Source organism: Dasypus novemcinctus, chromosome 19 (assembly GCF_030445035.2).
Source record: "Dasypus novemcinctus isolate mDasNov1 chromosome 19, mDasNov1.1.hap2, whole genome shotgun sequence".
Lineage (NCBI taxonomy): Eukaryota > Metazoa > Chordata > Mammalia > Cingulata > Dasypodidae > Dasypus > Dasypus novemcinctus.
The window spans coordinates 60,236,825-60,261,942 of record NC_080691.1 but is presented as its reverse complement, the minus strand read 5'-3'; the positions used below and the strand labels follow the sequence as shown (position 1 = coordinate 60,261,942).

At 37.5% G+C, this 25,118-nt stretch overlaps 1 pseudogene; it reads left to right on the top strand.

Moving 5' to 3' along the window:
* The first annotated feature begins 267 nt into the window (after window positions 1-267).
* LOC101426817 (KH domain-containing, RNA-binding, signal transduction-associated protein 3-like) lies at window positions 268-4,705 on the top strand (annotated as a pseudogene).
* Window positions 4,706-25,118: the final 20,413 nt, after the last annotated feature.

The following is a 25,118-nucleotide window of genomic DNA, read 5'->3' as shown; positions in this document are numbered from 1 at the left end:
GAGCCAAGTTGAACCAGGAATCAAAGAATAGCAGTAACACAAGCCTTCCATCACTAAATCCCTACAAAAGAGAAAAATTGAGTAAACTCATCACCCTAATGACCTAGCTAGACATCAGCCAAAATTTATGAGCCATACTAAGAAAATGGCTTATATATCCATGGAAAGGAATATATCAAAGCTCCAGAAGAAACAAAGGATCTGAGAAATTTAATTAGTGAGATTAATGCAAATTTTCAAAATCAAATTAATGTGCTGAAAGACAATATGGCTAAGGAGATAAATGACTTCAAGAAGACACTGAGCAAGCATAAAGAAAAATTTGATAACCTGAAGAGAAAAGTAACAGAACTCATGAGAATGAAAGACATGGTACGTGAGATCAGAAACACATTAGAGGCATACAACAGCAGACTTGAAATGATAGAAGAAAGAATAAGTGACACCTAAGGCAGAGCAGCTGAAATAGAAGAAAAGAAAGAACACACAGAGAAAAGAATGAAAAAAAATAAGAAAGGAATCTGGGAGATGAATGACAATATGAAACACAACAACATACATGTCATGGGAGTTTCAAAAGGAGAAGAGAAGGGAAAAGTAATAGAAAGAGTATTTAAGTACATAATAGCTAAACATTTCTCAATTCTCAAGAAAGAAATTAATTTACTTGTCCAAGAAGCACAGGGGACCTTAATCAAAATAAATCCAAATAGACCTACTGCAGAAAACATTGTACTCAGAATGTCAAACATCATGGATAAAAAGAAAATTCTGAGAGCAACAAAGGAAAAGCAAACCATCACATACAAGAGACACTGAGTAAGTGCGACGGCTTGCTTGGTCGGTAGAGGAGGGGTCTGGCTGCGGACGAGGGGTCGGTCCAGCTCTGGACGAGGAGTCGGTCCCGCTTGGGATGAGGGGTCGGTCCCACTTGGGACGAGGGGTCGGTCTGGCAGCAGACGAGGGGTCAGTCTCACAGAGGTTGCGCGGTTCGGCTGACGGGGTTGCCCGGCAAAGCCGGCGACGAGGGGGTCGCCCGGAGAAGCAGGCGATGAACTGGGGACAAGGGAGGCCAGGCCCTTGTCGGGGGCTCTCAGGACTGGAGGGTGCACGGCAGAAGAACTACCGCAGAGACAAGGTAAACACGCAAGTCCACTTTATTGAGGGAGAGGCAACAGTTTTATAGGGGCTGGGGAAGGCTGATTGGTCGAAGCCACGCCCTGTTCTGATTGGTTGCCGGCGAAAGGTCAGTGGGCGGTACTGGATGGGGGAGGGGTGGTGGTTAGGGATTGGCTGTCGCTGTTGCTAGGGGAAGGGGCAGGGTTTAGGGATTGGTGGCTGCTGTTGCTGGGGTGGAGGGCAGACTGGATTTTTCCGCCCACGCCTGGCTGTTGCTGCTGTCGGGGGAGGGGAAAAGGGCAGACTGGAATTTTCTGCCCTGCGCCTGCGCAGAGAGAAAGAAGAAGAAGGGTGCCGCCCCACAGGCATCTTGTGGCGCCATCTGGGAGGAGGGGCGGCCACGGAAGCATGGCTGCCGAGAAGGGGAGACCCGAGGGCACTCTGCGCCCATGCCGAGCTCCCTTCAGGGGTGGCAGTGAGTCCGACCAGCCACCCTATTATGGGGGCAGCGGCTTGGCCTGCCGCGGCTGCTCCCCCGCCAGGCCAGCAAACCACACTTCAGCCCGAGGGGTGACCGCAAGTAAGACTTAGTATGTGTGTTTCATCAGAAACCATGGAGGCAAGAAGAGAGTGGTATGATACAATTTATGATACTGAAAGAAAAAAAAAACTGTAAGCCAAAAATTCATCATCCAGCAAAATTGCCCTCATATATAAAAGTGAACCTAAAATATTCACAAATAAACCGAAACTAAGAAAGTTCATAAAAAGAATCCACTTGGCAGGAAATATTAAAGGAAGTCTTAGAGCCTAAAAGATAGATAAGAGAGAGAGGCTTGGAGGAGAGCATTGAAGAAAGAATAGCAGGAAAAATAACCAAAAGGGTAAAAAGACAGAATGAAAACAAGATATGACATATAAAAACCAAATAAAATGTTGAAAAAATAATGCATTTACAGTAATTTCATTGAATGTGAAAAGATTAAACTGCCCTATAAATAATAATGAAATAAAACAAGCAAACAAATAAAAGAGATATTGCCTGACAGAATGGATTCAAAAAACATAAGCCATCCATATGCTCCTTACAAAAGGCTCACCTTAGACCCGGGAATATAAACTGGCTGAAAGTGAAAGGTTGGATAATGATACTCCACACAAACAGTAACTAAAAAGAGCAGTGGTAGCTATACTATCAACGAAAACTGACTTTGAAGTGCAAATAAATTATTAAAGATACAAAAGGCCATTATATAAAAATAAAAGGGACAATACAATGGGAAGATGTAACGGTCATAAATAGATATGCACCTAACCATGTTGCCCAAAAATACATGCAAAGTCTCACAAAACTGAAGGGAGAAATAGACATTTCTATAATAATCATTGGATACTTCAACACACCACTCACAACATTAGTTAGAACAACTAGACAGAAGATCAACAAGGAAACAGAACATAATATGATACTTGAGTTAGACATAACAGACATATACAGAATGTTGCACCCAAACTCTTTGGGTTAAACATTGTTCTGAAGTGCCCATGGATCTTTCTCCATGATAGAGCACATGTTTGGTCACAATGCAGCTCTCAATGAATATAAAAGATGGAAATTATACAAAACACCTTCTATGATCACAGTGGAATCAAACTGGAAATCAGTCATAGACAAGAAACAGGCAAATTTGTGAATGTGTGGAGGCTAAACAACAAGCTCTAAAATATGCTTTGGGCCAAAAAAAAATTGTAAATGAAATCAGTAAACATATTGAGACAAATGAAAACAAGAACACAACTTACCAAAATTCATGGGATATAGTATATTTCTTGAGAGGGAAATATATAGCCCTAACTGCTTATATTCAAAAAGAAGAAAGACCTAAAATAAAATTTAACTGAACTAGAGAAAATAGAAAAGAAGAACAAATCAATCCCAAAGTAAGTAGAAAGAAATAATAAATATTAGAACAGAAATAAATGAAAATAATAACAACAACAACAGAAAGGAAAATCAATCAAAATCTGGTTCTTTAAGATCAATAAAAGTGACAAAGCCTTAGCTAGACATACAAGAAACAAAACAAAACAAAACAAAAAAACAGAGAAAATGCTAATAACTACAATCAGAAATGAAAGGGGGAATGTTACAACTCATCCCAATGAAATAAAAAAAAATCATGAGATTATTATGATAAACTGTATACCAACAAACTAGACAACACTGATAAAATGAACAAATTCCTTCAAATGCACAAACAACCTACACCGATGCTACAAGAGACACAAGAACTTAAGAAATTAATCACATTTAAAGAGATTGAATCCGTCATCAAAAATCTCCACCCCAAAAATGTTCAGGACCAGATGGCTGGACAAGCACTTTGTGAAGAATTAACACCAATCCTGTTTAACTCTTCTAAGAAATTGAAGGGGAGGAGCAGAGCACGGGGCGGTTGCTCAGAGAGCCCGGGTTGCACCCGGCATGCGGGTCGCAGTGTTGCTCTGTTAGGGTATAGGGCCTCCTGCAGAAGGCAGAGGTCGCAATTGCAGGGCACTTAGTGACCACGGAGAACTGGGCCTGCAGCTCCGCCTGCCAGGGTTGGCCCAGGGCTCCAGCGTCGCGCCGCTCGGGCCGCGGGTGGAGTCGGGGGCCATTGCTGCACGCCTTGCAGCCTTGATTTGTCGTCCTGGGTCTTGGTGGCTGGCAAGCAGGGAGAATTATCTGCCGGAACTGACGGCACAGGATTCCCTTGGAACCCTCCTTCATGCAGGGTCCTCCCTAAGTTCAACTTCGTGGGGAAACTTTTGGGTCCATGAGACAACTCTCTGAAGGGTTTACAGGAAGAAACTTGACAAAAATATCCATCCTTGGAAAATGTTCCACGTGACACAGGCAAAGAAAGAAGAGTTGAGGAAAAGTGTAGGAGCAAAGTACTTCAACCTCAGTGATGATCTACGCGTTCTCACTAAATTCTTGACCCCTCAAGCAGAACCATATGTTCAAAAGGGACATGCCTTGGAAGAAATAAAGCAGTTCCTCATTCCTGACTACAATGATAAAATCAGGCCAGCACAGCTCCAGGAATTAACATATTTGAATGTTGCTTCAGAAAATGCAGATGTCCTAGTGGTTTGAGGTAGTCCCCTATGCATACAAGCAGTGTACCACCCACAGCAATAACCAATGGAAGGAAAAGCATCTCATTCTTGCTGGTTAGAGTTGGGGTGCTTCGAGGGACACAAGTTTCCAGGGACATCCTTCCTAACCAAGGGCCAGTGAGCTGTGGAAGAGGGCTTCTCACTCCCAGAGGCATCCCGTCAAATGGGTACTGACCTCCATCCCTACTGCCTTCAAAAGAGAGCTATGGAGATTCTGACTATGTGGACGGCTATGGTACTACTTATGACCAACAGAGTTAAGTTTCCTGTGATAACAGCTACAACATCCAGCTCAAAGTGGTGCTGATGACTATAATTATGGACATGGACTTTGTGAGGATACTTAAGATTCTTATGAGCAAGAAGAGTGGACTAACTCAGACACAAGGCCTTTTCCACAAGGACAAGGAAGGGAGTCTACTGAAACCAGTCAAATGGCATAGCAATTGTACTGTCTGATGTTGTGAAATAATCTCCACCAGTTTTGTATACTGTTCAAAGTAATTTTTTCTATGAACAGTCTCTTTTAATGAATCAAAATGCTTAAAATCTGAATAGATGGAGCTCAAAACTACTTTGTTGAAACCTGGACAGAAAAATAAATATGTAAATTTTTGTAATTTCCAGTCTGCATATGAAAAATAGGTTATCAAAAGGAAAAAATTAACTTTAACTAGCATTAAACAAAAAAGTAGGTTTACTAAATGTGTTAACCCACTCTTTTAATATGCCTCACTTTCATTTTAAAGGTCCCCATAGAATTTAGTAGAATTTAATTACTTTATCTTTCACCAATAATAAGTGCAAAAAATGTGGTATTCTTTTGTAACTCAAGTCTTGAATTTTTCTGTAGTGTTAAGCAAAGTAACTCCTTGCTTGATACTAAATAAAATTTTGAAAGAAAAAACATTGAAGAGGAGGGAAAATTACCCAATACATTTTATGAAGTCAACATCACCCTAATACAAAAGCAAGATACTACAAGAATATTACAGGCCATTCTATCTAATGATGTCTATCTAATGGATGCAAAAATTATCAACAAAATAATTGTAAATAGAATCCAGTAGAGTATCAAAGGACTTATACATCATGAACAAGTGGAAATTATTCCTGGGAAGCTAGGTTGGTTCAACATCAGAAAATAAATTATTGTAATATAGCACATTAACAAATCAAAGGAAAATGATAAGAAAAACATGATCATCTCAGTCATTGCAGAAAAAGCACTTGACAAAATCCAACATCCATTCTTGATAAAAACACTTCAAAAGATAGGAATAAAAGGAAAACTCAATATGATAAAAGGCATATATGAAAAACCCACAGGCAACATCATACTCAATGGGGAAAGTTTGAAAGCTATCCCTTTTAGAGCTCAGGAACAACACAAGAATACCTATTGTCACCACTGTTATGCAACATTGTTATAGAAGTTCTGGCTAAAGCAATTAGACAAGGAAAAAAAAAAACATCCAAATATGAAAAGAAGAAAAATTCTCACTATTTGCAGATGACATGATCCTTCTTGAGCTAATAAATGAGTTCAGCAAAGTGGCAGGATAAAAGATCAATATACAAAAATCACTGTTTTTGTACACTAGTATTGAGCACACTGAGGAGGATATAAGGGAAAGATTCAATTTATCAGAGCAACATAAAGACTCAAATACCTGTCATTTAATGAAAAAAGTACAAGACCTATACACAGAAAACTGCAAAACATTTATTGAAAAAAGTACAAGACCTATACACAGAAAAGTGCAAAACAACGCTAAAAGAAATTAACAAAGACCTGAACAAACAGAAAAAACACTCCATTTTCATGTATTGGAAGACTACATATCGTGAAGATGTCAATCCATCCCAAACTGATTTACAGGTTCAATGCAATATCAATGAAAATTCCCATAGCCTATTTTACAGAAATAGAAAAGGCAATAACCAAATTCATTTGGAAGGAAAAGTACACCCGAATAGCCAAAAACAGTCTAAAAAAGAAAAGCAGTATGGTAGGAATTTCATTTCCTGACCTTGAAACATTGCAAAGCTAGAGTGGTCAAAAGATCATGGAACTGTCATAAAGATAAGCACACTGATCAGTGGAATAGAATTGAGAATCAAGAAATAAACCCTCACCTCTATAGCCAACTGGTTTTTGACAAACCTACCAAGTTCACATTAGCATAACAAAACTGTCTCTTCAACAAATGATTCTGAGGCAACTGGATATCTATAACCAAAAGAATTAAGGAGGACCCATATCTTACTCCCTGTTCAAGAATCAACTCAAAATGGATCAAAAATCTAATTATAAAAGCCAGCACCATAAAACTACTAGATGAAAATGTTGGGAAACATACTAAATACATTGTGGTAAGTGGTGATTTCTTGAAACTTACACCCAAAGCATGCACAATGAATGGTAAAAATAGATAAATGGGATTTGCTCAATATTAAACACTTTTACATCCCACAGGACTTTGACAGAAGCATGAAAAGGCCTCTGCCTCAATGAGAGAAAACATGCAGAAATCACATGTCTGATGAGGATTTAATACCCATGATAATGAAATGTTAAAACTCAATAAAAAAAGAAAAGCATCCAACTTAAAAAAATGAGCAAAAGACTTGAATAGATATTTGTCCAAAAAAGAAATATAAATGGCAAAAAAACACACACATGAAAACATCCCTAATGATTAAGAAAATGCAAATCAAAACTACAATGAGATATCATTTCACCCCTATCAGTGGCCACTATTAAAAATACAGATAACTCTAAATGTTGGAAAGGATGTGGAGAGACAGGAACACTTACTGTTGGTTGAACATAGAATGATACGGCCACTGTGGAGAGCTCTTTAGCAGTTACTAAAAGAGTTTAATGTAGATGTGCTACATGCTCCTGCTTTGCCACTCCTAGATATATACCCAGAAGTACTGAGAGCGGTGACACAGACACCTACACACCAATGTTCATTGCAGCATTATTCATGATTGCCAAAAGCTGGAAACAACCCATATGCCCATGTATGGATGAATGCATAAAGAAACTGTGTTGTACTCACATGATGGAATACTATGTAGCTTTAAGAAGAACTGAAGTTATAACGCATATGATAACACGGATGAACCTGAAGGAAATTATGTTGAATGAAGGAGGCCAGACATAAAAGGATAAATAATGTATGATTGAGATACAGTGAACAAAATATATTGTGTAATATATTGTAAGATTCCATTTATATAAAATATAAATATATGTCAAATTGCAAAGATGAAATTAGATTACTGGTTATGCAGAGCTGGAAAAAAATGCTAAGTTGTATGGAGTTTTTCTTTTAGGAATAATGAAAGTATTCTAAAAGTTTTTGTGATAGTGAATGCACAACATTGTGATTGTACACTTTGGATAGATCATGTGGTATGTGACAATATCTCAATAAAACTGGTGAATAAATAATTGTGCAATAGTCAGAAATAGCAGCTATGTAGAGGAGGGTAAACAGTGACAGATTGACAGTAAAGAATGTTCTTTTTTTTGTTTATTATTACTAATAACATTGAAATTATGAAAATGCTGTAATAATGATGGAAGTGAATGCACAGCTATGTGATTATATTGATACCAAATGTCATTGATTTTACACTTTGGATAGAGTGTATGTTATATTAGTATGTATCAATAAAATTGATTTGTTTTAAAAGAAGCATAGGAAAGGTAGTTTTCATGTGATGAGATTGATTTTTACCCTAATAGTAATGAGAGATACAAGGAAATACATGTGTTAAATTTAATGAATTGTAAGCAAAATGAAATGAGGTAATTAATTTTGAACATGCTGATCTAAATATAAAATCAAATTAAAATTATAACTATAAGAGTCAAAGAGCCAATAAATCAGGAAAATAAAGTTTCTGTTGAAATAACAGCAAATTAATTTGGGTAAATTCATGAGTGGAAAAATCTGGAGCATGAAGTATTGAGTTATTAGCAAAAGCTATGAAAGTTATTTATCCCTTTTAACATGATGTAATTAAATTTATAGTCTAAGAATAGCAATGCATAGAATAATAGATGAAATAAAAATATGTCAAAATAGTATTTGGTTTCTCAGGAGAAAAGAAAGGAAAGCTAGTCATAGTGGAATAATGATCAAAGAAACAATATTCTAACATTGTCGCAGATTTCACAGTATCTTCAAGGTAAAGGGCCACGGAGGCAAAGAAGTGAAAAAATCATGAGGGGCACAATTTCTTGTAAAATTCTAAATTTTAAAGACCAAAATAATCCATAAATGATTTTGGACTAATCCTGATGGATTAGGATAATGCATCATCTCAAAAATAACAAATTTCAGTATGACATCACTTGAGTCTACATACAAAGAAAAAATTTGATATCATAGCTAAATTTTAGTATCTTCCAATATTTTTGGAATGACAAAAGTATAACAAATGTGAAAAAGTTAAGAGAGTATTTTCTAGCATCCAGAGATGTAGTGTTGTAAAAACTGTAAAATTCTTAAGACAATATAAACTAACCATAAGAAGCAACATAAATAAAAGATTATAGAGCATGACCGACTGCCATTTTCCCAGGAATGCAAAGTTGGTTCAAAACATGGAAATCAGTCAAGATAATATATTATATTTACTAATGAAGGGCAAAACCACATGAATATCTCAAAACCATTTGTCCAACACACTTTCATGAGAAAAGCACTCAATACACAATGAAATGAAGAGAACATCCTGAACCTGATATAGATCTCTTTGGAATTTCCACATATATCATGACTCATGATGGAAAAACAGTTAAACACACAATTAAGATCAAATATAACAGGAATAACAAGAAAATAAAAGATGTCTGTTCATTCCAATCATAGAATACAGAAATGGACATTCTAGCCAAACCACTTAGTAAATAAACACAAAAAGACATAGGTCTTGTGTGATAGTTAGACTAACATGTGAATTCAGCTATGAAAATGTGTGCAATTGTTTTGTCAAACATAGAATAGTCTAATGGTAATACAAGGACATTTCATGGACTTTAGGCATCAGTGAGTTGATTGCACAGATGGCTGGTTGCATCTACAAACAACTGAGGAAATTCCCTTCAGCAATGAATGCCCTATCTTCCATTCAGAGACAGTATCCCTATTTCAACTTCAGATAGTCAGCATCTCTTAGGGAATACAACAAGAACCTTCATCTGAGGCACTGGATTGCAGCCTATCCTATGCAATCTGGGCTTATGCATCCCCATGGTCACATGAGAAAATATTATAAAATCTCATACTATATACAGATATCTCCTCTCAGTTCTACGTCCCTATAGAAACCTGCCTAATAAAACTTGATACTGGGAGTGGTTCTTGAGAAAAATAATCTTAAAAACGGGTTTTCTAAATTGGTCCTGCAATTGGTTCTTTAGCCTATTAGATTCAAGGAAACTAATGAATCTGTTTCTAATAATCAAGAGGTCACTGACAGGGAAGCAGATATGGCTCAATGAATAGAGCTTCTGCTTACCATAAAAAAGGTCCAGGGTTTGATACCCAGGGCCCCCTGGCCCATGTGGCAAGTTGGCCCATGTGGAGAGCTGTATGTAAGGAGTGTCAACCTACACAGGAGTGCCCCCATTGAAAGGAATGGCCCCTGCACAAATAGTACTGCCCCATGAAGGAGAGCAGCCCACACAGGAGTGGTGCCGCCTACATGGAGAGTTGATGCAGCAAGACAATGTAACAAAAAAGAGACACAGAGAAGAGAAAATATGAGATGCAATGAAATAGTGAGCTGCAGTGGAGCAAGAGAATGATCACCTCTCTCCCACTCCAGAAGGTCCCAGGATGGATTCCTGGATCTACTAATGAGAATAAAACAGACACAGAAGAACATACTGTGAATGGGCACAGAGAGCAGGCAACAGAGGGGAGGAAGGGGAAGAAATCAGAAAATTTTTTAAAAAAGAGACCACTGACATTTGCATAAATTGGCAATAGAGATAAAATATATATCATCACTGGATACAAATAATTCCATGCCTATAAAAGACAATGGTCTGGGTGAGAGTGTTTTTAATACCTTGACAGAGTTTTGAGGAGTTAAAATGTACAGTGCTGTTGGCTGGCTGTTTATAAATATGCTGGACAGTTGAAAAAGAAAGGGTTAGGTTGAAGGTTTCAAATTTGCAACTTAAGTACCACATGAATGATGTGAAAGTTTATTTGTGTGCTCTGAAAGATAATCTTGTTTCATGTAGCTCCTGAATTAAGATATCTAAAACTCAGATGCAGAATTTCATTGTACAAGTAGCAGAGTTATGAAAGAACCTTAAATCTCAACCTCACAGGGTGACTGCTGTTAAAAGTGAGAGCATTGATTGGAAAGGAGTAGAATCCTTAGGATTAGGATGGAGACATGCGTATTGATTATGATGGCAATGGAGACATAGAAACCTGAAATTCTGCTAAGACTTTGCTAGATAAATCTATAATGGTCTGCCCTGGGGAGAACACCCATTGTCAAGCTTATACCATGCAACATCCAGCCTGACCCAAGGAATCCAGAACTCCTTCCAACCCTGAGAAGAAAACCTCCCAATATTCAGCCTGCATCACCAAACCAGGAGTCTCAATCTCTTCCCTCCACTGAGGAACCCATCACCTAACATCCACTCTTTGCTGAGGAGTCTTCCAACCTATACATGAATACAATAATCTTGTCTCAACAAATGAAACTACAAGAGAATGCCCTGAGATAATTGGGTTGCAAGATACTTCTTTTTTTTTTTTTGCAAGATACTTCTAATGTTACTCCTTACCCATGCTCACCACCCCCTTCCCTTCCAGAACTACAAGTAGACTAAAGTCAAATCCAACCCTAAAGATGAAGGACAAAGTATAATCCATGAGGAAGTAAGCTACACTCTAAAAGAATTACATGAGTTTTCCAATTCATACAGACAGAAATCAGGAGAATAAGTGTGGGAATGAATATTAAGTGTATGGAATAATGGTGGGAGAATATAAAGTTGAATCACATGGAATTCATTGGTATATGCCTACTAAGAAGATATTCTGAGTTCAAAGTTTTAGCTTGAGGAATTAGAAAGAACTCTAACTGTTCATTTTAATTGCCAGATGAAATATGGACCAAATGATGGCCTTCAAGACTAAGGTTGAGATGACAGATTTACTCTTGTATACTGTAAGTGAGGAGATCCAAAGGATTTAGAAAGATTGGAAGCATAGATGGATTTCCGTTCTAAGATCTGCCCACCCACCCAAGGAATGTCCAGAGGACACACTTTTCACCAGTCCTCTGAGGAAATTTTTTTTCTTGTTTCCTTTATATGTTTTGGACATCATAACTGATGTACACATTGATTTATACAATTACTTTCAATCTCTAAATATCTAAAAACATCAGGACACTATTAGCTAAGAAATTTACATAGATTCCATTTAAGCATACACAAGGCCAAGATACTTAATATGGATCACTATTTATAGGGAGAAGGATGATATCCAATATCCAGTTCATAGAGAAAACTTCTGACTAGTAAACTAGTAGGTTCTCCGTCCTTCAATGGGGAGAAGATGACACATATTTTTATAACATCCTTACAAAACTCATATAAAAGAAGATGTGCATGTTAGATTTGCAACTGATATGAGCATATGAAGCTGTCATTTTCAAGTATAAAAGTTTAGTTTTCCATTATCCAATCTGTGCAGTAGATATAGCTAGAGGCTCAAGTCATGAACATTAACAGAAGTCCACCAAAGCATGATAAATTATAATTTAGGTGAGAACACATTTCAGTGTGGTAAAGACTGGAAAATTTATGGATTAGATATTTCTTCTGAAATAAATATCTGAAGTTTTGTTTCACAAAACTGTTATCTTTTGCATGGCATTCAAAACAAGGCAGCTCCACATTAAGCCATACATGGGAGCTTATTGAGTTAGTAAAACAAGAAAGGAAGTTTCACCTCTGACACTGTGACATGGCCTTTACCTCTAGAGAAAAATTAGAAATGGCTCCAGCAAACCAAATAAGCTTCACAGATAAATATGAAAATATATTCTCCAATTTTTAAAAACATAGCCTTTTATTTAGGTGCAAACATGCAGAACTCATAGATCAACATCAAAAAATCAACATTATTTACTTCTGGCTTAAGGTAATATTGTGAATTGTTACATAGTTCAATAAAATGGGTATTTGAAAGCCAATATTTGCCTTTACTTACAATCTAGGTGTGTATGTAAGTTGTAATTCTATAAGATATTGTGTTTCCAAAATGTAAGTATGAAAATTGACATCAGTTTTGGTATAGGAGCAGCAGCTCTATTTTAAGTTCCAGGTAAAATGCTTGAGTTCTAGGTCCTTTCACTTGAATGTAATTTAAACAAAGTGTTTTTTGTAGTTTAAGCAACACATACACTTTTACTTAACTTGAGGTAAACAGCCAATGTGGGAATTAAAAAACAAACAAACAAAAAAACTAGTTCAGAGAGCTAAATTGAGTTCAGGGATATGGCAAAATCAACCCAACATTTTAATTTTTGATTTGAGCATGTTTTATGCAATTTGGGGAGCACCAAACTAAATCTACAATTTCTAGAAATATTTTTACTGTTTAATACATATTTACTAAAATATGTACATTTTTAGTGTTCATGGCAAATATAGTTATGACTTTGTTACATTATTGTACAAAGCCCATTAAGCTTTAATATAGAACTATTTAGGTTTGTGTTCAAGTAATAATGAAACATTTGCTCCTTTTTTGACCTCATACATTCTCTCCTCAGGTGTGCCCATCTCCTGTATGGTTGAAGTGACCTTCAGCGATATGACTGGCCTTGTTATTTCACTACTTTGGATATAGATCAGAATAGAAAGCAGCTTACATACATGAACAAATAGTTGGAGCAAAGGGAGAAGATATTTCTTTGTGCAGATTCCATAAAGACTGCAGATGTGTGAATGGTCAAAGCCAAGCAGTACCCACACAGCACTGTTTTATACATGTGTTGCATTATGATGTGATTGTAACTTTTTAAACCATAAAACCCTGAGAGATTGTTTCTTCTAGTTGAAAATTTTTTTTATGGTAGATTGTGGCTTCCAAAGCTGTTAATTACCTTTTGCACATTTATGAAAACCTTCTTGATTATTTAGAATCTGAGGACAGTTTTTGTTGTTTTTCTTTCCCCAAGTTTTAAACTGCTTCATCATCTAAAAGATGTCAGGGTGTAACCGTAGCACTTATATGCTTTCTGAAAGAATAGTTTCCATGGCTACTGAAAATGCTTTGCATGTTATCAAACAACAGTTTACACAAGTTGACCCTTTTTTAAAATAGTGTTTCTTTGGAGTTAAAATGACTATATTAGCCTCATCCAAAACAGTCTTCAACCACTTCTGGGTTAAAGCTTTACATTCCACATAGTGGAATGAACTTACCTCTTCAGCTATGTTCTGTCCTTGTTACATATATACAGATTTTTCTTTCATATCATTCAGTCTAGCTAAAGTTCTGGGGTCATGCAAGAGATCAGTCTGAGTTCCTGTTAATAAAATTATATATTTGGTGCATATTCCTCAGGTCCTGGTACACACTCTTCTTTCATATTTTGCAATAAGGTAGATTTACCACAGGGATGTGTATAAGGAAGGCCTCAATCATGGGATAAGATAAAGGACTCAGATGCCAATAGTCTTCCTATCTGTCCATGCCAGAGTCCAAGGAGGTGCTCCTTGCCTACCATGGTGATGCTAACTGCATAGTGGTTAAAGATAGTGGGCATGTACTCTTCCTGGAAGGTGTCGTTGGGATAGATCATGAGTAAGCACATCTTTCCACCACCCTGTTGGGAACCACAATGAATCTGAGCATCAGCACGCCAGGCCCATTGAGCATGCTGAGGACCTCTGCCTCTGGGCATGTTCCAAATGAGCCCCTGTCCCACCTCTGACTCAGCCTCAGCCCACCAGGTGTGATCCATTGTTGCCTCAGCTCCACAAATCAGGGACACTCGTCTGCTCCCAAGAGCATCTGCCCTGCCAGAAGGGAGGAGGTGGTGGGACATGGGTGCTGACACTGCCTCAGTAATTGCCTGGGTTCCTGTCCCAGCCTGGTTGCTATTCCTGCTGGCTGTCCCACCACTGGCCCTCTTTCTTCCTGACATGGCCTCACCAAAATGACCCCTGGATCATATGACTGTCCCACCTGAGGAGACAGCATCTTTGTGAAGAGCAGAAAGATGAAAGGAATAAACTTGTAATACTAACTCAATCTTCCCAGGAAGAGCTCTCTGGTTGCTCTTCTCTGTAGGTCAGATAAAACTGAGGGAACTGTTCTCATGAAACTAAAATCCTTGAACACTATAGAATGATCTGATCCTGGGCTGGTAGAAGAAAAGTATCAGTACCTAATCACCAAGAAAAGGTAAACATGGCTAACAGAATGAAAGGCAGACTCAAAGCAGCAATCAAAAAGATAACATGGATGAAATTTGAAGTCATCATTTTAAATGAAACAAGTCAGACACAAAAGGACAAATATTGCTGGTATCACTAATATGAACTAAATACAAAGAATAAATACATGAGTTAAAACATAGAGTATAGGTTATTAGGAGATGGAGACTGAGAAGGGCTACTGATGCTTAATGTATATTGAAGTTTTATTTAACTTGACTATGAAAGTCTGGAAAGAGATTGAGTTGATGATATCACATTATAGTGAGTAGAACTAGTGCAGCTGGTTTAAAATGGATTGTGACTGAAAAGGGCATTGTAGGGATATAAATACCAAGTGAAAGAAAGCTAAGGAATAATCTAGGTTCTTAATAACACAGTGAACCCAGAGGTGAATGAGCATGGTGGTTAATAGTGCAAATACAAGAAAGTCCTTCTATGAACTAGAGAAAAATATACATCACTATTTCAAGGTGTTTAGAATGTGGAGAAGCATGGGAACAATGCGATTAATGTAAACCACAGACTACAGTTAACAGCAATACTGAAATATTCTTTCATCAAGGCCAAAGATGTACTGTGTTAATAATAAGGGAGCATGGAAAGCTATACCAAATATATGCTATAGACCATAGTAATAATTGTCTGATGATATGTTAAAATCTGTAACAAATATTCTAAAACAATGTACTGTGTTAGCATAGGGGCATTGAAAGGGAATCCCATACATGTGCATGATTGTTTGTATGTTTACAACCTTTCTAATAAAATTATATTTAAAAAAAGAGTCTGAGTCACATAAACATATGACATTGACTAATAAATCATGGGAAACCTAAAAGTAAGAGATAGGCATGCTTCTTAATTTCTACTTAATATGTATAAGCTGAAGTATTCTAGGTCAAGTGAATGAAACTCTAATATGAAGAGAAACAGAGAGTCATCGTTGCTTAATCAATTCCTAGACTTGAGATGTTTACAGATCCAGGTGATGACTACAATTGCAGCTGCTGTTCTAGAAGTGGTGTCATTGTTTCAGCAACTGAAAACATACCCTGGTACCTTGTATGCCAGTACCTAGTAGTATTGATCTGACAAATGTTTTTTTCTCAATTTTAGTTAGTAAAGAACACTAGAAACAGTTTGTTTTCATCTGGTAAGGCCAGCAATATACCATCACTGTCCCACTTCAAGAGTATATCAATTCTCCAGCCCTATGTCATAATATTATCTGCAGGGAACTTGATCATCTTTCTTTCCCAGAAGACATTACATTGGTCCATTATATTGATGATATCATGTTAATTGGAACAAATGAGCAAGAAGTAGAAACAGCATTAAGCGTATTGGTAAGATATTTGTGTGAGAAGAGATGAGGGATAAATAGAACAAAAATAAAGGGACCTTCCCCCTCAGTGAAATTTCTAGGTGTCCAGTGGTGTGAGACATGTTGATATGCCTTCTAAAATGAAGGATAAGTTATTTTATCTTCTCCTACTACAACCAAAAAAGGAACAACACTTTGTTGGGCACTTTCTCATTTGCTTTTAGTAATCTGGTCCATTTACCAAGTGACCAGAAAGCTGATAGTTTTGAGTGTGGTCCAGAACAAGATGAGGTTCTGTGACTTGTCCAGGCTGCTGTGCAAGCTGCAAGCCAATTAGACCACATAATCCAGTCTATCTAATATTGATGTATATGTCAAAGAGATATAACATTTGTAGCACTTGGCAGGCATCTATGAGAGAATTAAAATTTCAGACCCATATGATTGGAGGAAAGTGCTGCCATTGTCTGCAGATAACTACTCTCCTTTAGTTTTGAGAAATACTTTTTGGCCTTCTACTGGACCTTAGTAAAGAATGAATGCTTAACTATGAGTGACAAATTCACCATAAGACTTGCATTGCCTAGCATGATCTAAATATTGTATGACCCATTTATCCATACATTTGGGCATTCATAACAGCACTCCATCAAGAAGTTCAAGTAGCATATACAAGATAGGGCTCAAGGGGTCCTGAATGCACAAGTAAGTTACATGACATAGTGGCCCAAATTCCCCTGGTTACCACTCCTGCCATATTACTTTTTCTTTGACATTCCACAGCTATGAGCACTTAGGAAGTTCCTTAAAATCAATTGACTTAGTAAGAGAAAACACAGGCCTGGATTACAGATGATTCTACATAATATTCAGATACCATCCAAAAGTGGACATCCACTCCACTGCAGCCCATTTTCTGGGACGTCCCTGAAAGACATTGATGAGGGAGATATCATCCCAGAGGGCAGAACTCTCAACAGTGCACCAGGTTGTTCATTTTTTTTGGAAGAAGAAATGGCCAGAGATGCATTTGTACACTGACTCATGGGCTGTTGTCAATTGTTTACTGGATGATCAGGGAATTGAAAGAAACATATTGGAAAATTGGCAACAATAGGTCTGGGGAAGAGGTAAGTGGATAGATTTTTTTGAGTGGACAAAAGGTAAAAAATATTTGTGTTCACCAAAGGATATTTTCAGCTGAGGAAGATTTTAGTAATCAAGTCAATAAGATGATCCACTCAGTGGCTAGTTCTCAAACTCTTTTCCAACCATTCCTGTCATGCCCAATGGCTCATAAAAAAGTGATTATGGTAGTAGGGGTGTAGGTAATCCATGGGTTCAGCAACATGGATTTACCCTTGTCAAGACCAACTTGTCCATAATCACTGTTGAGTGTCCAATATGTCAGCAATATAAACTGACAGCTCCCAATATGGCACCATTCCCTATGGTGATCAGCCCTGTATTTGGTGGCAATTTGATTTCATTGGACCATTTCCATCATGAACAGGGAAGCAACTTGTTCTAACTGAAATACACATACCCAAGGCATGGGATTGCCTTCCCTGCATGCAATGTTTCTTCCAAAAATACCACCTGTGGACCTGCCAATTGTTTTGTCCACAAACCTGTCATTCCACACAGCATTTCTTTAGCTCAAGGAAACTACTTCAGAGCAAATAATTTGCAGGAAGGGGCACATGCTCATGGAATTCCCTGGCCTTACCATGTTCCCCATCATCCTGAAGCAACTGGATTGGTAGAATGGTGGAATGTCCTTTGGAAGATTCAATTATGGTGCCAATTAGGTGCTGATACCTTTATGGGCTGGGAAAGTGTTCTCTAGGATGATCTGTAAATCAGCATGCACTCTATGGTGTTGGCTCTCCCCTACCCAGGAATTATGGGTCCAGGAATAAGGGGGTAGAAATGGGAGTGACACTACTCAATTAACCTTAGTGATCCACCTGGAAAATTTTTCTTCCTATCCATACAATCTATTTTTTTTTAATTTTTTTATTTAATTCATTAAAAAAAATATTACATTCAAAAACATGAGGTCCCATTCAACCCCACCGCCCCCACCCCCCACTCCCCCCACAGCAACACTCTCTCCCGTCATCATGACACATCCTTTGCACCTGGTAAGTACATCTCTGGGCATCGCTGCACCCCATAGTCATCCATACAATCTTAAGCTCTGCTGGTCTACAGGTCTTAGTTCCAAAAGGAGAAGTTCCTTCATCAAGGAACACAACAATGATTCCGTTGAACTAGAAGTTTAGAGAGCTACTTAGCCAGTTTGGTCTACTCATACCTTTGAATCAACAGGAGAAAAAGGGAATTGCTGTACAGCCTAAACTAAAGTAATTGATCCTGACTATGAAGGGGAAATAGAAATGCTCCTACACAATGATGGTAAAGAAGAGTTTGCCTGGAATATAGGAAGTCCCCTAGGGCAATTATTAGTACTACCATGTCCTGTGATAAAAGTAAATGAAAAATTGCAAGAACCCAATCCAAGCTGTACTGACACCAAATACAATGAATGTCTCATGATGATGGAGGAGGTTGTTGTTATGGGGGAGGAGTGGGCTGAGGGGCGTGGGGCGTATATGGGAACCTCATAATTTTTTAATGTAACATTAAAAAAATAAATAAAGACAAAAAAAAGCATTAAAAAAATCATAAAAAATACCAATGGCCCAGAATCAAAGTTTGGGTCATCCCACTAGACAAAGAACAATGGCCAGCTGGGTTGCTTGATGAGGGTAAAGGAATGGTTAGTGGTAGAAGATAGTGATAATTATGAACTTTTATCATATAACCAATTACAGGAATTACAGAAATGAGGACTCTAATAGTCAAGCATATTTCTTTCTTGTTTCGTTATGAGTATGTTTCAGCTTTCAGAGAGAGAATTCCCATCTCTGCTTTGCACAGCCAGCGTCTCCTTGGGAAATCATCAAGGAGCCCCTGGTTTGCAGCCTGCCCTGTGCAATTTGGACTTGTGCATCCCCATGGTTGTGTGAAAGAATTTTGTAAAATCTTATACTATTTACAGATAACTCCTCTATGTTCTGTTTCCCTAGAAAATCTTGACTAATACACATGCTAATGATTTAAAAATCAATGGCATTCAAATCATGGACATTAGTTTTTAAAATAGGCCATCATTTTCTTATGAAGTCCACATTCCAATCTACTCTGTTCTCAACCCAAAGATCAGTAGCATTGAAAGCAAGCTGCCTCTACAGCTCCCTCTGCACCAAGGGTCTAGGGATGAGAATTTGGGATTCTGTATCTCATTGCTGTTGGTGCTATAAGCCACAAGAATCCTTCTAAAGTGGTTACTTACGTGTAGGCATATGAGTGTAATCACCGCACTCTTTCTCATTTCTCATACACTTAATATTTTTTCATCAAAAAGGAAAACAAATTATGTCTGGCTTGCATGCTTCCACATCAAAGCCTCACCTAAGCACAGATAACTTATTAACTTGTTTTTGCATGGAAATTCTATGTAAATAGTTCTAGGTAATATAGTTTGTACGTTACTTGACTCCAAAGAATGAGCTCACATGTGGAAGAAAGCCTAAGTGGATTCTGTATACAAGAATCTCTAAAAAAATAAAGATATGCATATTTTTAACTCAAAGTTGACCTTTGACTTCCTGATTTATATTATTTTGTTTGTTATTATGCTTCTAAATATATTAATGTGAACAGCCTCTCAATAAATCTCAGTAAAAAAAGTCACAATCAGGATGAATTTTCAGGAGTTGGTGTAATTCAAATAATGTGTCCAGCCTCCACATATGAGGTCTCAAATTTAATCCCCAGTACATCTACAAACAAAACAAAACAAAAACAAAAAACAAAAAACCCAACTTAGAATAGAACACTGACAGTTCTGATATTAACATAAATTTCTCTTAACAAAGTATTCTTACAAATGTAATCTCTGAACACTGATTTTTTAACAAGGTTCTATAAATGAATTGAATAATAAAGTTTCTTTTTTTTGTGGAAATTTATATGGATATTATGATATATTTATTCTAATATATATTCAGGATGACACATATTTATATATACAGCTGTATATGTTCATGTTAATATACACATATAAATAATATATATATATCAGGTGTTAAAAACTGCTTTTTGACTTATATATATTATTTATATGTGTATATTAACATGAACATATACAGTTGTATATATAAATATGTCTTACTGGTGTTCTGCTGGGGAACTATTGTGACTAGTAAGGGAAGAAATTGTAATATTGATGTGGAGAAAGTGGCCATGGTAGCTGCTAATGTTAGGGAGAGAGAAGAAGAGATACAATGTGGGCACATTTTCAGGACTTGGAGTTGTACTGAGTGGTGCTGCAGGGACAGATGCTGGACATTGTGTGTCCTGCCATGGCCTACTGGGTGGAATGAGGGAAAGGGTAGACTACAATATAAACAACTGTCCATGTGGTGCAGCAGTGCTCCAAAATGTATTCACCAGGTACAGTGAATGTGCCATGATGATGGAAGAGGTTGTTGATGTGGGAGGATTGGGATGGAGGGGTGGGGGTATATGGGGACCTCATATTTTTTTGAATGCAACATTTAAAAGAAAATAAAGAAGGAAAAATATAATATATATTAATTTATGGATAGATATAAATTTTAATATACTTATGACTGTGTGCATGAATGCGGATGAAGTTATTTCTACTACTTTCATCCAGGAAAAGTGAATTCTGGTAAAAAAGCAGTGACATGAGGAAAAGAGACACAGAGACACAGAGGAAGAGATCTTGAACCATCTTCTTTTCTTCTAATCTTAGGACAAATTCTCTGTGTTAACAAGAAAGGTACCCATGTGGGATGTTGGAATCTCTGCCTCATCTCATCACTTACTATCATACTAATAATAAATAAATAGATATTTCTAGTGAGAATTGACTTGATGTCAGTCAAAACTCCATAATTTTTATTCAGGGTCTGAGTTTGATATTCTGTTTCATTATATTTTGACTCAGAGTAAAGAACTTCCTTTAGATTTTTAAAATATATGGTTATATTTCACAGAGTTATATTTCTCACATGATGAATATATGGAAATTAATTTCCTTTTCCATAGTAATGGAAGTAATGATTTCTGGGTTAATCCACCTCACTAATGGCTCTCCCATAGGAAGTATAGCATGTGATATTAAGAAGTTGAATTTTATTTTTAAGAAATTAATTTTATTGATATATATTAATAAAGCATAAATCGATCCAAAGTTTACAATCAATGAAATTTGGTACAATCACATAGTTGTGCATTCATCATTTCAATCATTCTTAGAACATCTTCATTATGTCAGAAAAACTAACATGCTAAAAACAAACACCAAACAAACAAATCTCATCACCTCTCAATCTCTCTATGCTTCCCCTGTCTTACAAAGCTGCAATTCTATTTCCTTCCTTCTATTTCATTTATGTTTATATTTAGTAAAAAAACAATCTTACAAATGCAATATCATCCATATTCATATTTTACATGAGGTTTCAATATGTTAAACAGCTCCAAGTTACATTTTTTATCTTTCATTCCAACAATATAAATGGCCTTTGGCTTTCCCTTTCAATGACTGTCATACCCATATAATTGTTCTGCTAGTCACCAACAGCATCATGTACTCTCAACATTGCATTTCCAAAGATTTACAAACAACCTTTTAACCAATTCTGCACAGGCTAAGCATCAGCTTTCCCTTCTCTTCCCTCATTCTATTTTCTGATGACACGCATTCTAATTTTTAACTCCACACATTTACAAAATATATTTCATTCGTAATAGCACAGTCATACAGTATTTGTCCTGATGCATCTAGTTTGCTTCACTAAACATAATGTCCCCCAAGTTCATCCATGTTGTCATATGCTTCATGACTTCATTTCTTCTTACCAAGCTGTATTAGTCAGGATTCTCTAGGGAAACAGAATCAACCAGAGATATCTGTCATTAGGATGTGATTTTATGAGTCTCTCATGTGACCATGGAGATGCATAAGTCCAGGTTCTGTAGGCAAGCTGCAAACCAGGGCTCCAAAGAAAGTCCAGTAAAGTTTCTTGAGTTTCCAGGAGACTTTGGCTGTCAAAAGATGAGCTGGAAAATTCTTTCTAAATACTGAAGTTACTTCCCCTTTTATGGCATTCAACTGATTTGATAAAGCATCGCTCACTGCTGATGTCAATCTCCCTGTTTGGTGTAGATATAATCACCTATCTATGCAGTAAAGTCACTGGTGACTAAAGTCCACTAATGTCCTTATATTACAATTAGTGCAGTGGTTGCTTGATCAAACGGCTGAGCACAATTACCTGGCTGATATGTCACATTAGCCTAGCCATCACACATGCATAATTTTCCATTGTATCTCTACACCACAGTTTGTTTATTCATTCATCAGTTGTTGGGCAAGTGGATTTTTTCTAACTTTTGACTACCATGAATAATGCCATGAGGAACATCCATGTGCAGATGTCTATTTGTGTCACTCCTCTCAGTTCTTCTGGGTATATACCTAGCAATAGTATTGTCAGGTAGCAAGCAAATCTGTATACAACTTCCTTAGGAAATACAAAACAGTCCTTCACAGTGGCTGTACTATTCTACATTCTGATCAACAGTGAATAAGCATTCCTACTCTCCACATACTCTCCAGCATTTACTATTTTCCAACTTTTTAACAGCAGCCAGTCTAGTAAGTGTGAAATGATATCTCATTGTAGTTTTCATTTGCATTTTCCCAATCACTAGTGATGTTGAACATTTTTCATGTATTTATTCACCATTTTATTTCTTCCTTGGGCAGATGTCTTTTTAAATTGGATAGTTTGTCTTTATATTGTTGAGTTGCATGATCACTTTAAAAGTCTGGGACCAGATAGCTTCACAGGTGAATTCTAGCAATCATTCAAAGATGATCTAATACCAATCTTGCTCAAGCTCTTCCAAAAACTTGAAGAGGAAAGAACACTACCAGACACAACTATGAAGATTACATCACCCTAATACCAAAACCAGATAAAAATCTAGTGACAAAAGAAAATTACAGACCAATAACCCTACTGAATATAGATGCAAAAGCCTCAACAAAATAATTGCAAACAAAATCCAAAAGCACATTAAAATAATTATACACCATAATCGAGTGAGTCTTATCCAAGTATTCAAGGTTGTGGCACCACAAGAAAAATCAGTTACTGCAATAAATCACATCGATAAATTGAAGAAGAAAAATTACATGATTCTCTCAATTGATGCAGAAAAGGTGTTTGACAAAATACAGCACCTTTTCTTGAAGAAAAAAAACCCAAATAATGGGATTAGAAGGAAGAATTGTCCCTATGGTAAAGTGCACATATGGAAAACCTATAGCTAGCATTGTACTCAAAGATGAAATATTGAGAGTTTTCCACCTGAAATCAGAAAGAAGACAAGGATACTCACTCTCACCATTATAATTCAATATCTTGTTAGATGTTCTAGCTATAGCAATTAGTTTAGAAAAAAGAAATAAATTGCACCCAAATAAGAAAGGAAGAATAAAACTTTCACTATTCAGTGATGATATGAATCTATGTCTAGAAAATTTTGAAAAAATAGACAAACTAAGCTTGTCTATGGGGAGTGCCCATGCCCAATCCTGCACCTCCAGTTTACCCCTACTATCAGTGAACCCTGAGAATAGACAATATCTAAACAAAGCCTGGGTGTTGGAGATGAGGAAGGGCTGGACAAAAAGCTTATGGCACACCAAGCTTGCTCAAGGCCTTAGGATGCAGATATGGTCAGCAAGGTCAAGACCCTCAGGAGCCTTGACCTAGCAGATTCAGATGGCTCTAGAATGTTTGAGGAATTGACAATCCTTGACCTCTTTTAGGAAGAAGAGAGGGGAAGGAGGCACATTAAGGGAGAGTGAGGGTGAAGGTTGATAGTCAGAAAGAGTGAGGAGTCACTTTTGTTTCCTAGTCATCTGGGAACTCTGGAACATGGCCCAGATGGATTTCCATCTCAAAGCTTGAAGTTCCTGCCATGTGTATGGGAAGCGAGTCAGCTATATACTCACTGCTGAAGTCAAAGCCACTCTGGAGCCAGACCCTGTAGTGAGATGTGATGTGAACACTGGGCTCTGCATCAGCTGTCTGGCAGCCTGATTGAGGGGCTGTATTACCGTGAGGGTGCCATTGCATTCTGTGCACTATGTGCCCAGATATGTGTTCAGTTCATCAACAGTAACCTGTGAGCTTCAACTGCAATATTAACCCAATTGATAGAAGAATTAACTGATCTCCAGAGACGAAGTGACTCACCTCAGTCACAAGTTGGGAGATGGGGTTTCAGTGCTAAACTGTCAGACTTGTGTCCAAGATTAGCTCAAAGATTTCTTGAATCCCTAGGCAGGTGGGCAGGGAACACACTCATCAACCCAAGGCTTGATGACCTCTGGGTGGTGTTTGTCCTTGAAGCTCTTACTAATTGACTGAGATGGAACTCCAACTCACAAGACATGTGTTAGCTAAAGGACAGAATGGTGGTTTTAAGGCTCCCAGAAGCCACACCTCAGCTCTCCCTCCCACTGTCCATGCAACAGTTTGGATTTGGGTGTCCCAACTCTCCTCAAGCAACAAACCCAATGTTGGCCAGGGAGCCATCTGATTTAGTATTGGCTTCCTCAGATGATGGAGTTGCTGAACCATTATATGGCACAAGACCAGACTCCCAATTTCATTCTGGGCACAAGAATGTCATAGATGCAGGTCACCTGGACCTGCTGGAGCTCAGTGACACCCTGGGATTCCTGGGACCAGAGGGAAAGAACAGGCACTTCTAAGGCCTTACTGGGCTTCCTGGGTGAGTCAGGGGCCAGTGGGTTGTTTTGGCTCCCATACCATGCATTCTCTTCCATGCTCTACCTGATGACAGTGCTGAGATCAAGCT